General features: G+C 44.7%; 1 long non-coding RNA gene across 1 annotated transcript; it reads left to right on the top strand.

The window, feature by feature from the left end:
• The first annotated feature begins 1401 nt into the window (after positions 1-1401).
• Positions 1402-11221, top strand: LOC144824985 (uncharacterized). Its single transcript, XR_013609224.1, has 3 exons — positions 1402-10196; positions 10598-10681; positions 11018-11221. It is a non-coding gene; the product is annotated as an uncharacterized LOC144824985 (long non-coding RNA).
• Positions 11222-17946: the final 6725 nt, after the last annotated feature.

The following is a 17946-nucleotide window of genomic DNA, read 5'->3' as shown; positions in this document are numbered from 1 at the left end:
TCGGTGCATTACAGCACAAATGGAGAACGTCAAGCAACACGTCTGAAACAATCATCATACTACATGACAGAGCATACAAATCAAAAATTTCAAAGACAAAGCATTATTTCACATGGATCAATGTATTATGCCCTAAAAAGAGCTACATAGTGTTTTCTCGAGTTCTGCAACCCAGAACACACTACCACGTGTCTCTCTTTCCCTGAAAGATACAAAAAGTCATGTACCGAAACCACTGTTCACCTCACCCCCCAAGCTCCCCACTGTGGAGTCCCCCATGGCTCAACCATTATTCCATTCCTCTTCAACCTCTACCTTACCCCATTATCAGACTTGATAAACTTACATGCTAAAACTATACGGAAGATACATGGATTGTTTTAAAACTGAAAAACTCTTAGGCATAGATATATTCAGACTTATCCAGTGTCCCTGTGCTGTAAATGAATAGATAATGATCAGCCATCTTAAATTCAATTCTTAAAAAAAAATCTGGGATCGAAACATGTGGACAATGTAGTAATTACCAACCTACAAAAATCTAGCCCAAGGAACTAGAGGCTCAACCAGTGACATCAAGGAAGGTCAACGTGTCAGAATGAACATAGACTTTGACAGAATTCTGTAAGTTAAGTGATAACAACTGGATTCCATGCTACTCGGACACTTCAACACTTCTTCACTAACATTTGGGATACCCACTGCAAATGCAGGCTATTCTCACCCTCATGGTGTTATTGGTAGACTATACAAATAACCAGTATCTAGCAACACTATGACTCTTACTCCACAAACTGCAAAGAATCCAGAACACCACAAGAAATTATGTTACCTCCATTTAAGGGACCATGTAACACTGGTGCTTCATTCGTGCACTTGCTACCAATAGTCTGGTACTCTGCCTTTAAAACACTATGCAACACCATCAAAGCCATTCAAGGGAAATGTCTCCAGTACCTGCATGCTAAATCCTAGCTATGACGAGAACAGTACACTTTGCTCAAGAAAATCACTTTGACTAACCATCCCATCCCAAAGAAAAGGTCCATTGGGGCAGTGCTTAATTTGAGCTGAGGGTTTCAGATACTCGGCACAGGCACTTAAATGTCAACACCAGTGCCTATGAGAGTCTGCCACTAGGTGGTGCTGTCTGGCGAATTTAAAGAGGACCACACCAACAGTTAATTATAAATTCTATGTCAGGACTGGATGCGAGGATTATGCCTTCTTTCTTCACTTTATTCTTATAGCAGCGTTAAGATTAACAAAGACTACGTTTCCCATGAACCACAGGGAAAGGTAGCAAAGAAAACCAGATAGCAACAACCAATCACAACAAGGTATCAGTGTCCAATCAGGGGCCCTTAAGCCCAACATAGTCCTTTTCTAGTGTCCCTTCTTCCGCTATCTACGCTGCTAGATAAGTGCTCCAGTTATTTTACTGTTTAGTGCTTTGTATGCTAATTGACTCTGTTTCATGCTTTGTTGATACTTATGTTAATTGCCATTTGTGCACTCTTGTGTTGGTTTACCCGAAGTGTTTGGGTTTAATTAGGTGCGACCGTGATATGTCATTTGATTGATCTTTTGTCGGTGGCCTGTTTCAGGATTGTGCTGTTTCCTTTTGTTTCCGCCGTTTCCTTTTCAGTGCGTATCTGCGATTGCAGTCTTTGTGGTGCCGCGGGAACGGGTTTTCCCGTTCCTACGCGGCGCCTTGCTGGTTTGTGCTCTGCGGACCTCCCGCCTCCAGGAGGCGCGGGAGGCCGTTCCCAGCGCGTTGCGACATTGGATCTACTCAGGAATTCAAATACCGCGAGCATTTGCAGCAGAGCCCATGGTCTGAGGAGAAAGCCCGGTTTTGGGTCAGTAGGCGGTGGCGGATATAATACGCCAATGACTGCCATTTACATATTTACACTCCGATTCCCTGCCAGACCGTTTTATACAAAAGCATACATGCCAACATTTCAGGACCAGGAAGTGGGAGATTTAAAAGAAAAAATCGGGAGAATGAAAATTCCCCATTGACTTCTGTTGTAGAAAATGCAATTTCAGGCGGGAGACTGCTAAAATAAAGCCATTTTTGGCTTTTAAAATCGGTAGTCTCCCGCCTGAATCGGGTCTGTTGGCATGTATGCAAAAGGGATTCAGAGTTCTTATTTGTTTTAGGAATGCCTCGTGGAGGTCTTTTAGGAGCCAGTGACGGCCTTAAAGGGGACGCGGCACAGACCAGTTATATTCCCTCAAGATTGGGGATTCTGAAGTTCTTTGTATTTGCTCTTACAGCCAGAAGCTTTGTCCCCTGGGGCCTGAACCCCGTATAAATTGCGGCTTATTTGCCCACAGTGTAGGCTGACACAAAGCACTTAACATCTCAGGCCCCATTGTCGGCCTGGTGGGTCACCACTCAAATAATCAGTTTTTCTCCATTTTGACCATTGCCATGGAGTACTACGACAGCTTCCAAGAGGAGAAAGATTCCCTCGCCTTGGGGGGATGCCTTTTATGAGGTGGTAGATTCTTCTATCTACCAGGCGGTGGGCCAAGCTATCACTCCCTTGGAGGATAGGCTCTTGCGCCAGATTAATCTGGCATTTGAAAGTCTTGAGCAGGAGATGGCTGCACCCCCTACTGCCACGGTCACTTCGGACCCGATACCATTGGCCATCTAAACACCCCCATGTACCTAGGGTAGATTCGAACACTTTCAAGCGTTTGAGGCAGGTTTTTGTGGATAGCCAAGCAGCGCTGCCTGCAGGGAATCCTCCACACCCCCTCCCGCCCTCCCGTCTACTGACCGGGACGCGGCTGGTGATCCTGACTTCCCTCCCGCCCTTCCCTCCCTTCCCAAAACACTTCTTATACACTTGACCCTAATGATATTGTCCATCCTCGCTCCTCGGAGTGGGTCCCGGCAGATAAGGTCACAGATAAGGTCACTGCATATGTGGCGGAACACATCCATCGTCCTCTAGAGAAAGAGGCTGGCAACTGCTTATGGGCTGAGTGTCCCCGCCCTTCTTTAGAGGGGAAGTTGGCCCTTACCCCAAAAATTTAACCCCGCATGCCCACCGTCTTTCAGAGGTTTATGAGGGATACCAAAAAAGAGACAAGCTCCTGGATGCCCTTGGTCCCATTACAAAGATCCTCAATATAGCAGAGGAGGCCAAAGAGTCTGGCTCCATTATTTCCCCAGAGGCACTATCCGGCTGGACGCAGAGGGTGGCTATATTTTTGGGTAATGCGAACTGTGTCCTCTCAACCGAGCTTCGCTGGTCCCTCCTTATAAAAATGGACCCAAAACTAGCGGACCTGGCAGACTCGGAAGCGGGTGCCATTGCCCAAAGGGGTTTGTTTGGCGAGCTGTTTGTGAAGGAGCTCGGCAAATTCGTTAATACCTTCACGTCATTGGACAGGGCTCAGTCCACAATAAAAAAGGTTCTGCCCCGTGTTTTTGCGGGGCTGGCCGAGGGAGGGGCTGCTCGGCCGGTCGACAATCCCATCAGGGAACCCAGAGAGTTGTTGCGGTCTGTACCAGGACCAGTTCCATTTAGGAACTTTTATCCCACTAGAGGATGCTGCGGCAAAGGAAAAGGATTCGGAGGAGGATCCACCGCTTTAAACACAGGTGAGTGTTCACTCTTCTTGCCCATTAAAAATAGGTGGTCGACTGGCAAGTTGTTACCATGCTTGGTTGTCTTTAACGCACGATGTATGGGTTCTCCAAACAGTGCATAGAGTTCGTGGGACACCTAGTTCAGAGATCCAAACCCCAGCCCATTCAGTTTTCCGCGCAAGACACGGCCCTTGTGGATGAGGAAGTCGCATCCCTCCTCTGCAAGGGCGCTATCTCCCTTACCTCTCATCATCCAAGGGGGTTTTTAAGCAATATTTTCTTGGTGGACAAGACAGACGGTGGCAAGAGGCTCGTTATAAATTTAAGCAAATTCAACGAATGGCTAGTTTAACGCTATTTCAAAATGGAAGGAATTCCTCTCCTTCGGGATGTTCTTCGCCCCCATGATTGGTTGGTCCGCTTACACCTCAAGGACGCCTATTTGGTGGTCCGGATTTTTCCCCCTCACAGGCGATTTCTTCAGTTTGCCTGGCATTACGTCATTTACGAGTTGACAGCTCTTCCATTCGGCCTCTCCTCGGCCCCTTGGTGCTTCACCAGGGTGCTCAAGAAGGTGGTGGAGTTTTTGAGAGCTCGGGGGGTCAGGATGATCTTAAATTTAGACGATCTTCTCCTGATGGCTTTCTGCCCCTGTCAGCTGACTGCTCAGCTTCGGATGGCAGTGTCACTCCTTCAGAACCTCAGCTTTGTGATCAACGAGGGCAAATCTCTGTTACAGTTAGTTACCTTCTTGGGGTTCGTAATTGACTCCACGACCTCTACTCTCAGTCTTCCTCCAGGAAGGTCACCAAAATCAGTTACCAGGCATCCTGTCCAAACAGCAGGTGTCTCTCTGCCAGCTGGCCCAGGTGGTGGACCTCCTGTCAGTGTCAATACAGGCCATCTTCCCGGGCCTGATTCACTACAGGGCCCTTCAACGCCTCGAGGCATAGTTCTTCCGCAAAGGGTATCCATACTCTCACAGGGTCTCCCTGTCGGCCGACGCAAAGGCCGAGACTCAGTGGTGGTTGGACCACATGGAGGCCTGGAACGGGCGAGCGATCTTCAGTTCCGCCAAGATCTGGTGATCAAATCCGACGCCAGCAGACTTGGCTGGGGGGTTAGGTGCCGGAAACTGACTACAGGAGGGTTGTGGTCACCCGACAAACAAAAATTACATATTAATTGTCTGGAACTTTTGGGGGGCTCCTTTGCCATACGTTGCTGGAAGAGAGACTTGGTGCAGTCATGCGTTATTCTCAAAATGGCCAACGTCTCCGTGGTCCGGTATGTGAACCACCTGGAGGCATCAGGTCGAAAGCCCTCTCGGACCTGGCGGCAAGTTTCTGGCAGTATTGCTTGGACAGCCAGATCTCGGTCATAGCAGAGTACCTGCCTGGACGAGACAACTTGGATTTCCAATTGCGCCACTTCCGAGATTCCAGTCTATGGAAACTGGACCAGTCCATTTTTGCGATACTGAACGACCACTGGGGTCCCTTCTCAGTGGACCTGTTCATGTCCATGTCCCTCGGTTCTTCAGTTTGAGACCGGACCCCTTGGCGGCAGCCACGGATGCATTCCTCCAGGACTGTAGTTTGGAGCAGGGATATGTGTTCCCTCCCTTCGCGATGATCACGCAGATGACGGCGCTAGTCCACAGGCAATCAGCGGACCTGGTGCTGGTCACTCCGCTTTGGAAGTCGCAAGTCTGGTTTCCGGTTCTTCTGGTACTTTCTTGGGATTTTCCAATCCTACTCCCCCACTTTCCGACCATCCTCACGAATCCTGAGGGGACTCTTCATCCGCTAGTGTTGACGGGCTCGCTGTTTCTCATGGCATGGCGGATTTCAGGGGGAGATGGGAAGCCCTAGGACTTTCGCAGGAAGCTGAGAGGCTTATCTCCAAGGCTAGTGCGGACAGTACTGTCAAGAGATACAGGTCCATGTGGGGTAGATGGGCCCGTTGGTGTCTGCAACGGGGTTTCGATCCCTTGGTTGCAGAAGTCATTCACGTTGTGAATTTTCTGGCGCAGCTCGCTTCTAACGGGCTAGCATACAGGTCCATCAACACCTTTAGGTCGGCTATTTCATCTGGCCATGTTCCGGTTAATGGAGCGCCTTGGGCGTTTGGAGGTTGCTTCAGGGCATTTGACTTTCTTTACCTCCAGACCTGCGCTATTCTGCGCTTTGGGATGTTAATCAGGTTCTCAACCTTTTTCTATCCTGGCAACCTAACAGGTTCCTCTCCAGGAAGGAGCTTTCTGCAAAGCTAGCCATGCTCCTCTGCCTCATTTCTTGCAGATGGGTCTCGGATGTCTGGGCCCTGGATATCTCCAGTAGGATGTTTACACCCAAGGGGGTGACTTTCACAATACTACGTTGTACAAAATGCCATATCAGGGTTATCTCATATCCGGAGTTTCCTGACTCCCCGAAACTTTGTGTGGTCAGATGTCTCAAGGCATATGAAGAGATGCCGGAAAAGTTCGGCCCCCCCAGGAGAACGACAACTCCTTATTGCACTCCAGAAACCCTTTAAAGCGGTTTCCTCGCCGACCATCGCCAGATGGGTACGTTGGGTGATGCAAGAGGCTGGCATAAGCCTTCGTCACTTTGGGGCGCGTTCAGCACGTGGGGCTATGGTCTCTAAAGCATTCGGCTTGGGTACCCAGTTGGAGGATATTCTCAATGCGGCTGATTGGTCTTCGGACTTCACCTTTAAAGGGTTCTACTTTAAGCCGGTGCTTAATATGGCTCAGTTGGTTGTGGGCAATGTTTAAACAAGCATAATCCTCGTCTCCAGTCCTGACATAGAATTAAGGACTCGGAGGCGAGGATTATCCCGCCCTACGCTCCAGGAGGAGAACCCTCCTCGTACTGCAGTAAGTAGTTGGCTTCAAGTTTGCTTGTATATATTACTATGCTGAGTTTTAAGTAACTGCACCATGCTCTTCTACAGGCTGTAGCAGTTTATTTCTTTGGGGTAATGTGTCCCTGTCATTTACAGATTCTGATGCTCAAAAACAGGATGTCTGAAGAGTGCAGGAAGGCTGACTTTGTTCTCCGAAAGAGGAAAAGGGGACACTAGCAAAGGACTATGTTGGGCTCTAGGGCCCCTGATTGGACACTGATATCTTGTTGTGATCGGTTGTTGCTATGTTGTTTTCTTTGCTACATTTCCCTGTGGTTCATGGGAAACGTAGTCCTTAATAGAATTTAAACTTTCTGTTATGTTAGCTAGGTCATTTTTCATTCAATATACATTAAAAATTACTAGTATCTGCTGCCCAAGCCATTCTTATAGCTTTGGGTTCCGAATTGGCGCACTTGGAGGAGTGTGATGGTTACTAGTTGTATTGTTACTGTCACTGGCAGCACTGGTAAAGACATTGTGTGGTGCAAGCTGCAGAAAACCTCCTGATGAGAACCCTGGCGCTTATTTTCATTTTTTTTTTTTTACAAATTAAGCACTGAGGGGAACAGCATTCACAATGCAGATAACAGATTTTTGGAACTCCTAGGTATGATGCTAAGCATACACGGCTTTGCGGATTCGAGGAGCAAGGCGGTTCCTGTATACTTATTTCAGTAAGCTTTCACTTTTAGCTTTCGCAAGGCCACGCTTGTTTAATTTGCACTCGCTACAAACACGCGCTTTAAAGCTAAAGCAGAGAAAACTTTTGCTATTTAGGCTCATTCCTGGTGTGAAGCCACGCAGGTCACGGAGGTGTTTATGAAGGAGTTGCATGGAGTAAACAGCAACTCCCTATTGAGGCACATACTGGCATTTGAACACAAAATGATATTGTGATAAATGCGGTGTTACTTTGTCTGGTAGTTGTAATGTTTTAAGTGCACTTGATAAGGATGAACGTGTAATGTGCACCATTTTAATATTAAATTGTAAGTGCTGTTGAAGGAGTTACATGGAGTAAACAGCAACTCCCTATTGAGGCACATACTGGCATTTGAACACAAAATGGTATGGTGAAGAATGCGGTGTTACTTTGTCTGGTAGTTGCAATGTTCTAAGTGCACTTGATAAGGATGAAAGTCTAATGGGCCCCGTTTTATTATAAATTGTAAGTGCTGTTGAAGGAGTTGCATTGAGTAAACAACAACTCCCTATTGTGGCACATACTGACATTTGAATTGAATATGGTATAGTGAGGAATGCGGTGTTAATTTGGCCAGTAGTTCTAATGTTCTAAGTGCACTTGATAAGGATAAACGTGTAATGTGACCTGTTCCTAGTGGGATATTCGAAGCTGCATACATTTCAGTATAGAACTGCCCGAAAATTGTTTGCATGTATGACACACCTTTTTTTTTTTTTGCACTAGCTCAAAGTGCACTTGATAAGGATGAACGTCTAAAGGGCCCCGTTTTAATATAAATTGTAAGTGCTGTTGAAGAAGTTGCATGGAGTAAACAGCAACTCCCTATTGTGGCACATAAAGCTGAAGCTGAGAAAACTTTTGCTATTAAAGCTTAGTTCTGGTTTTGAAGCCGCGCGGGTCACGGAGGTGTTTATGAAGGAGTTGCATGGAGTAAACAGCAACTCCCTATTGAGGCATTTACTGGCATTTGAACACAAAATGGTATAGTGAGGAATGCGGTGTTACTTTGTCCGGTAGTTGTAATGTTTTAAGTGTACTTGATAAGGATGAACGTGTAATGGGCCCCATTTTAATATAAATTGTAAGTGCTGTTGAAGGAGTTGCATTGAGTAAACAGCAACTCCCTATTGAGGCATATACTGGCATTTGAACTGAAAATGGTATAGTGAGGAATGAGGTGTTACTTTGGCTGGTAGTTCTAATGTTCCAGGTGCGCTTGATAAGGATGAACGTCTAATGGGCCCCGTTTTAATATAAATTGTAAGTGCTGTTGAAGGAGTTGCATGGAGTAAACAGCAACTTCCTATTGTGGCACATACTGGCATTTGAATTGAAAATGGTATAGTGAAGAATGCCGTGTTAATTTGGCCGGTAGTTCTAAAGTTCTTAGTACACTTGATAAGGATAAACGTGTAATGTGCCCCGTTCCTAGTGGGCTATTCCAAGCTACATATATTTCAGTATAAAAGTTTCCGGAAACTGTTTGCATGTATGACACACCTTTTTTTTCATTTGCACTAGCTACAAGTGCACTTGTTAAGGATGAACGTCTAATAGGCCCCGTTTTACGTTTTAATATAAATTGTAAGTGCTGTTGAACGAGTTGCATGGAGTAAACAGTAACTCCCTATTGAGGCACATAAAGCTGAAGCTGAGAAAACTTTTGCTATTTCTGCTTAGTTCTGGTTTTGAAGCCGCGTAGGTCACTGAGGTGTTTATGAAGGAGTTGCATGGAGTAAACAGCAACTCCCTATTGAAGCATTTACTGGCATTTGAACCGAAAATGGTATAGTGAGGAATGCAGTGTTAATTTGGCCGGTAGTTCTGAGGTTCTAAGTGCACTTGATAAGGATAAACGTGTAATGTGCCCTAGTGGGCTATTCCAAGCTGCATATATTTCAGTATAAAACTGCCCGGTAATTGTTTGCATGTATGACACACGGTTTTATTTTAATTTGCAGTAGCTACAAGTGCACTTGTTAAGGATGAACGTCTAATAGGCCCCGTTTTACGTTTTAATATAAATTGTAACTGCTGTTGAAGGAGCTGCATGGAGTAAACAGCACCTCCCTATTGTGGCACATAAAGCTGAAGCAGAGAACTTTTGCTATTCATGCTTAGTTCTGTTTTTGAAGCCGCGCAGGTCACGGAGGTGTTTATGAAGGAGTTGCATGGAGTAAGCAGCAACTCCCTATTGAGGCATTTACTGGTATTTGAACAATGCTTGTTTCTGACTTCTCTCTCCTGTCCTCGCAGTTACTCTTGTGTTTCACTTTCAGCACATGCCTGCTGCATTGCTCCTTTCACAACCCCAAACAGCGGGTGAGCGTGCCAGCCACTCCCTGGCTCAAAGTTCACCACAGGTAGAGACACAAAAGTAGATGGACAGAGAGAGAGAGAGGACGGCTAGGGAGGAAGAAAGGGGACTGTGACCACAGAGACATTCTTCAAAATGTTTCAATAATTGACACTGGCAGTATTGGTGACTGAAATATTATTCATGTATAGCTCACGCTGCAAACCGAATCGCTTCTAGGTGCTGCCTGAGTCTGGCAGATAAGGGAACTGGGACCCAGGGCGGTGAGGTGACATGGGCGTCAACTAGGGGTCGTGCTCCTGGCACACCTGTCCTGATGCAGGCTTAAGTCATCAGTGCCAAGACGTCTGTTCCCTTAAGGTGTCTATATGAGAAAAAACAAGGACCCCCTGAACAATGGATAGTTCAATTCCTTGTTTGATAACCAGGTATTGGTCTTAAAAATTCTCTTTAGATCATAAGATTATGGAAACTCACAGTTATATCTATGTTAGGGATATCTTTATCTGTTTTTAATCAATTTACAATCAAAAATAGTCATTTTTTATTCTTTTTTGTAGACATCCGACCTTTTCGTGAAACCGTTGATTTTAAAATTAATAATACATCGTTGCACATTCGGTGCACCGCATTTTTATCAGGTAATTCCTTTTCATCATTGTGGTTTATCCGTTTTCAATGAACATGTATAATTCCACTGAATCAACACCAATTGGGATAGATTAATGTTAGATACTTTGATTTTTATAACCAGTCTCAGTTTTTCGGTCCGCTAATATCAGTCCAAATTTTGGAGCATGATGATTGCTCACACTGTTACCAAACAGAGTAGAGTCCTTATCTCTTTATGATCTTATTGAATTATTACCATTGATTCTTTGATTTCAAATGCATAATTTATGAGTTAAAATCCCAATAAATTGCTTTTTTTAAATGGAACTATACAGATAGCTTATACAAATAGCAGCTACCATGCACATTAATGATGATCAGACCTCATTATACAGTTCCATAATAATAGTGATACGTACATTTTTTTCAGCCATTTATTAGAATCAAGAACATCCACCAACTATGGAGTTGCAGGTTTTAATCACTAGGAACTAATCACATTGAAACAGGATCTGTGAGTGATTGGCTACTTATTTTCTATCTAATTGTTTCTTGACTATATAATGTTACAGGTCTTCACTATCTAATAGGCCTCTTACATTAAGGTTCATTTTTGAGCACTCAGATATAGCAACGTAGATAAATATAAAATGGTAATACGTTATACATAGGAAAACCGACAGATTATGTACATAGATTGTTGCTACTGATACACATTGTGTTTTTTAGGATATATGTAAAAAGAGATACAAATTGTTTAAATAGAAGTTTTTCTTGAGAAAACATGTCATGATACGGATAACAATTTGTGAAATCTGAGTATGTTCTCTTTTTTCTTCTTTATTTTTAGATAATTGTGTGGCTTTCCTGAAGAAGGCGTTGTATACGCCGAAACGCGCGTCGAGTTAATAAAGATATTGCCACTTTTTAGCCCTTTATTTATACATATTGATTAAAAGTGATGTTAAATATTGTGTTTCATTTTTTTAAATGTTTTGTATAAATATCATTTGTTTAGATAATATGAGAAGAAATTATTAAAACGGTAACAACTTTGAATATATTTTTTCTGTCTTCCTTGGTCTTCTTAATGTCATACATACTGTGTATATTGTTTGCTTTATTGACATTGCCTAGGAGTTTTTGTCACTACCCTTAAGGTGTCTATACATCCATCCTCTCTAACTGTAGTAGCTGATCTTATGGTCAATGCCCCACTAGTTTTAATTGATTGCTGTTGATGTAGGATACAGTAGTGTGCGAGTGTTCTGATGGAATACCTTGGCTAGAGATGTGTTGAAACACATTGTGAAACGATTGATTTATTTTTTAAATGTATTGTGATGAGTCAAGAAACAATTTAGCATTTTGATCAGGTTCTTTATAAATATATTTTTAAATAGTTTATGATGAAAAGACAAAACGTTATAGTCTATATGTGAAGCATGCAACGTTATTTGCGTAGGTAAAAGTAGAAGCTCAGTATGGTGTCCCTTAATCTATAGAAACATTCTGTAAAGAAATACATTATAGTGTTAGATAAACTTTGAGATAAGTGTTGCTGTCTTTTAATAGTTGACTCTGACTCTGATAACGTCTCCTTCCTTGTTTGAGGGGTTCCAGTTGAGGAGGTGAGCTAGCAGTCAGAATGATCTAAGGAGGGCGCTAACTGTGAAAGCTTCTTGGGGATGGCATTTTGGGCTTACGAACTGGTGTTTAAGGTGTGGAGGTAATAATCGGTTGGTACATCAAACGTTATCTTTTCTACTTATTGATATCTGTCCGCTTGAGTAACATAGCTTTAAAACATTGCCAAAGCCTATTGGCTAAACACTTTTAAAGGTCCCAAACGAGAGATCTATTGGCTATGCCAGTGCTTGTTCTCTCTATTCCCCACCATGATTATACAAAACAACTGTCTCTAACTTCAGCAACAAGCACAGTAAGTTCAAAAGCCACACAAAAAAAATACCTGAGAGGACCTGCCGCATAACTCACTGCAGCTCGTTAACATAAAGTGGCCTCGCTCTATCTCCTACCCTTTTTCCGCCACAACACTAACGCATAGTGAGCCAAACAGAATAAGGCACCATTCTGGTCACTGACTTATAGCAAAACAATGCTAACCAACAAGGCCACACATCACATCCTTTCAACCAAGCACTTCCTCAGACTGTGGTCTGGTACACCTCTGACAACGTGCTTTGCAAAGGGTATGAAGCGTTATTCAAATACAATTAGAGTTTTGCCTGTTGAATAAAGTAGATTCCTAAACCTAGAGATTGTGTAAACCCCCTTTTTAACCCCTTCGGTGCTCATGACGGAGCGGTTCCGTCATGAGCGTCGGTTGAGCTGTGCTCATGACGGAACCGTTCCGTCATGACCACACCCGTTTCTTAGAACGTTCAGCACAGCGCGAAAATTCGCGCCGCGCTGAACGGGTTAAATACTCAAGGGAGTTCACCTTTCGCATTGCAGCCAGGGAAAATGTTTGCTACAACCAGTAACGCATCCATGCATCTATTAGTAAGACTTGCTCACCAATTAGTATCTGATAATCTGTAGAGGAGGGACATTTTTGTATTACACTGAAATAGGATTTATATAGCATTTACCTCACTAGGTATTGAAGGGCTTTTCTATGAATATTACGCTACTCTGGAACCAGTGGCGGTTCCTCCGCTATGGTAGAGGAGCGTCGCCCCACTGCTTTAAAGCAGTGAGTGGAATACATAGTAGAAACATAAAATGATAATAACTGCATTATTATCATTTTATCCTTCCTGCTGCTTTGCGAGTGTGCGGGTGGGCAGTGCTGCTCTGCTCTTGGAGCACAGCAGGTGAGGAGTGGATTTCCCACTCCTAAGTGAGCAGTGACTGTTTGGTCGGCCCTCTCGGCCCGCCCAAACCAGTCATGTGCATTTTCCCCTTCTCTATGCAGGCTGCATTACAGCCTGCAAGAAGAAAATGCCCACCCTTACAGACCCTGGCTGACCGCCATGTCACGGCGCTGAGACCAATCACAGTGCTGCATTGCAGCGTTGTTATTGGTTTAGGGGAGGGAACCTGGTTGCCTGCTTCCTGTTCCTGTAGTAGAGATAGGAGAGCAGGAGCAGAGACGCGAGACTGGCGGAAAAGTATGTTTTTTTCTTTCTTTTATTTTTTTATTCCCCTCCCCACAACACCCTCACCTTGGGCAAGGGTCGCTTCCAAGGGTGTAACATTTTTGTTTTTTCTGCCCACCGGGGGGCAATTGGCCTGTTTTTGTGGTCTTTCTGCCCCCAGGGGAGGTGGAAAAACCATTAGGTTTCAGTTTTTTTTTTATTGCAGATGGAAGCTCCCCCTTGGGCAATGTCGCTTCCAAGGGGGCAAATTAAGTTTATGTTGTTTCTGCCCCCGCCCCTGGGGACAGATTGGCTTGCTTTTGGTCTCGGGGGGGGGTCAAGAAAACTCCTCTAGGCGCCAGTGATCCTTTTTTATTGTAGATGGAAGCAACACCTTGGCCAAGGGTCGCTTCCAAGGGGGTTAAATTATGTTTATGTATTTTCTGCCCCCCTAGGGACAAATCTGCCGCCTTTTGTGGCCTTTCTGCCCCTAGGCGGGAGGCAGAAAACCCTACTAGACACCAGGGATCTATTTCTTTTGCAAGGGGGCAAATTTCTGCCTGCTGTTTTCTGTCCCACCTGGGGACAGATCGGCCAGGCAGCAAACCCCACCAGATCCCTTGGGCAAGATCACCCCTCATTTTTCTCTGCCCTATTTGAAAGCCCATCTGGCAGATTGGCCATTTGGGTAGTGATATAGAGTGTTATAATGTTAATTGTTTTATTTTTTCTGAATTGCAATTGTAACGTTTTATTTTTCTTTTGCATTCTAGTTCAGGGTTTTGCTTTTTAGACTGATGTTCCAGGTTTCGGTTTCATTACTGGTGGTTCAGCAGTTTGTGTAGTTGCATGTGTTTGGTAAGAGACTTTTTTTAGTACTATTTACTCTAAATGAGTTTCATTTCCCTGCATGAATGTGTTTTTAGCAAATGGTGTAATATTAGCAGTATGTTTGGCTTCTGTTTTTTGAGTTTCAAAATCTTTTTGCATTTGTGCTCGATGTGTATTTTGTTGTCTTGTGAGTAATTGTTTTTGTTTTTTCTTTCTAGTGGGATATCGTTGCTTTTTGATGCAGAGTAAGTGCTTGTGAGAGTTGCTATCTTTGGCAAGTGAGTCATTTTTGTGAGTATATAGATCTATGTGCTAAAGCCACACTTTGTTTATTACTTATTTTGCACAGTGTTTGTTGTTGTTGACTTGTTTGTGAAGTCTCCTTTCTTTATAAGGACTATGGCTAGCCACAGGATTACTGCTCAGCAGGTTGTTAGTATGCGTTTTGAGTCTTCCTCTGACCATGGTTCAGAGACTGACTGCATCTGAGGCAGAGGAGACAGTGGAAGATGCTGGAGGTGAGTTTTTTCTCCACGGGGAATCATCGGATGATGAAGCCACTCTTAGTGCAGATGAAGTGCCTGTCTTGGAGGAGGACATTGATGTGCTGATAGCGCAGCAAGAGGCATCTGGGTTGCAGCCTGGGGCTGCAACGCCTCCCATTGGAAATACTGACCTCTCAGTTGTCCCAGGCATGGTGCATCCGACATTGCCAGACTTTACTGGTGTTCCAGGGTATAGAGTAGATACTGAAAACGTATTGCCTATACATTTTTTTCAGTTGTTTATGGCCGATGTATTTTTGGCAGATTGTTGAGCAGACTGATTTGTGTGCTGAACAGTTTTTCAGGGACAACAGTGCCAGTCTTAAGCCCCACTCTAGAGCTATCCGGTGGACTCCTACAAATCTGGAAGAGATGAAGAAGCTCTTGGGTTTAACTTTTTTGATGGGCTTGCTAAGGAAGCCATCGATGTCTTCATATTGGTCTACTAGTCCCTTGATGGCCAAAGCTATATTTATAGCAGTCATGAGTCGTGATAGGTATTTGCTTATGCTTCGGATGCTGCATTTTGTCGATAATGGTTTAGCATTGCCACAAGATCACCCTGATTTGGACCATCTCTTTAAGTTTCAGCCTGTCCTTGATCACTTTTTAGATCGTTTTTTTTAGATCTATGCTCCAGGGAAAGAAATAGCTGTGGATGAGTCTTTTGTCTTGTTCAAGGGCTGCTTGGTCTTTAAGCAATACATTCCTAGCAAGAGGGCACACTATGGAATTAAGATGTATATGATGTGTAACAGTAGGACTGGATATGTCTCTAATTTCAGGGTGTACACCGGTAAGGATTCCAGGATTGACCCCCCTGGTTGTCTGTCCACTTTTGGAGTGACTGAGAAAATTGTGTGGGAACTAGTTGATAGAGGACTTTTTAACAAAGTTCACCATTTATATATAGATAACTTCTACACTGGTGTGCATTTGTTCAGGGAATTGGCCAAAGTGGACACTTGACTGTGGCATCATCTGCTCTAAAAGGAGGAGGGAAGAGGATGTGGTCCGTCGGCTAGATTGCCAAATTTGGTGCTGGAAACCAGGGTTCGAGCCTCGAGGTCGCGTCCACATCTTGTGATTCTGGGCAAATCACTTAATCTCCCCATGCCTTCATTGTGTAAAGTAACTGGTGCTCATGTAAAGAGCTCCAATACCTTTGGGTCGAGTTTGTGCTATGTAAATCAGCAAAAATAGAATAATAATAACCGTAAAGGTTTTCCAAAAGAACTTGTTTGTCAAAAGCTTGTGTGAGTACAGTGCAGTGCGTTGCGTAACAAGAAGCTTCTAGCTGTGAAGTTTGCAGACAGGAGGGATGTCTACATGCTGACTACCATCCATGATTAAAGCACTTCACCTGTGACTGTCAGGGGTCAGGTTGCTGAAGTGCGCAAACCTGTGTGCAGTTTAGACTATAATAGGCACATGGGTGGTGTTGATAGAGTAGATCAGAGGTTGGAACCTTACACTGCTCTTTGTAAGGCTTACATTTGGTATAAGAAGTTGGCTATCCATCTTTTCCACTTGGCAACCTTTAATGCTTTTGTTGTATCTAAGGATTGTTGTCCTGAGTCAAAGAGGACTTTTGCTAAGTTTCAGGAGTCTGTAATAGGCAGCCTTGTTGTATTGGAACAGGAACGTGTTCCTAGAGTTGGAGTGGTGGAGGATGTTTGAAAGATCGCCACTTTCCTGATTACATTCCTGCCACGCCCTCAAAAGACTTTCACAGTATTTATTTATTTGTGTATTTTGTAAAGCGCAACAGCTGCCCCAATGGGGCGTCCCGGCGCTGATAAATCATGGAACTTAGAGGCTAGGCACCAATGGGGCATTATATGGGGAAGAGATGTGTTTTCAGGGACTTTCGGAACGCTAATTCAGTTTGACAGGCTCGTAATGCAACCGGGAGGTTATTCCAACACCGAGTGGCACAGACCTCGAATGTTTTCCCTCCGGCGCGAGTACGTTTAAATCTAGGGGTTTCCAGCAGAAGTAGGGAATTTGAGCGTAATGTCCTGGTGTTGACATACGGTCTCAGAGTGCTTTTCAGATGGGCCGAGCCTTTGCCCTTGGAGGCCCGGAAAGCCAGGGTCATGGCCTTAAAAATACATCTCTTGGAAATGGGGAGCCAGTGGAGTTTACGGAGGTGTGGGGAGATGTGATGTCTGGCAGGAATTCTCTCCACCAGCCGAGCAGCAGCATTCTGGACAGTCTGTAACTTGTGGCATAGGCCTGCTGTGATGCCAAGATATAGTGCGTTGGCGTAGTCCAGGTGAGATATTATCAGGGCTTGTACCACAGTCTTACGGCAGTCCATCGGCAGGTAGTTGATGAGCCGTCTAATTGTCTTGATCTTAGCAAAACAGGATGCTGCTACTGTTTGAACCTGGGCGTTGAAACTGAGATGATTATCCCAGCGCACTCCCAGGTTTCTCACCGAGTCTTTAGGCGTGGGGGCATGGCTGAGATCATCCGGCCACCATAAATTAGAATCAAGAGGGGATGATGAGTTAAAAAACAAAATCTCTGTCTTTCCAGCGTTGAGTCGGAGGGAATTGGAGTCCATCCAGCTAGAGATGTCTCTTAGACAGTTTTTCAATGGGTCGAAGGCAGAGGCAGTGGGGGTATCAAAGGTGAAGAGTAACTGAATGTCATCAGCGTAGGAGGTGGATTTAATCCCAGTTTGCGCAATCAGTTTAGCCAAGGGGGAAAAGTAAACATTGAACAAGAGCGGGCTCAGGGAGGAGCCCTGTGGAACTCCCCATTTAAGTGGTCTAGCGGTGGAGGTGTAGGGAGGGGTGTATACCTGCTGAGTACGGTCACCCAGGTAGGAAGAGAGCCATCTCAACACTGTACCGCCAATACCCAGGTCTCCCAGCCTTCTCAGCAGGATCTTATGAGAGACGGTGTCAAATGCTGCTGAGAGATCCAGCAGCACTCACACCGCCCTCGACCCTCGATCCAGCGTCCATCTCACCGAGTCAGCCATTTCAACAAGGGCCGACTCCGTGCTGTGGCCCGATCGAAAGCCGTGCTGAGAGTCATGCAGGAGCCCATGGGATTCAATATAGTTGGCAAGCTGGGCGTGCACCAGTTTTTCCAGGATCTTAGCTGGGGCAGGCAGGAGAGAGATGGGCCTGTAGTTACTAGGGTTATCTGGGTCAAGATCAGGTTTCTTAAGGATGGGGACTAGGGACGCATGCTTCCATTTTGCGGGAAAAATGCCCGTTCTCAGGGATTCGTTCCAGATATGGTTAAGGAATGGGTTGAGCAGGGGTGCCAGTTTTTTATAT

Source organism: Lissotriton helveticus, chromosome 1_1 (genome assembly GCF_964261635.1).
Source record: "Lissotriton helveticus chromosome 1_1, aLisHel1.1, whole genome shotgun sequence".
In the NCBI taxonomy this organism is placed as follows: domain Eukaryota; kingdom Metazoa; phylum Chordata; class Amphibia; order Caudata; family Salamandridae; genus Lissotriton; species Lissotriton helveticus.
The sequence above is the reverse complement of the archived record's forward strand: the minus strand, read 5'-3'. Positions and strand labels throughout refer to the sequence as shown.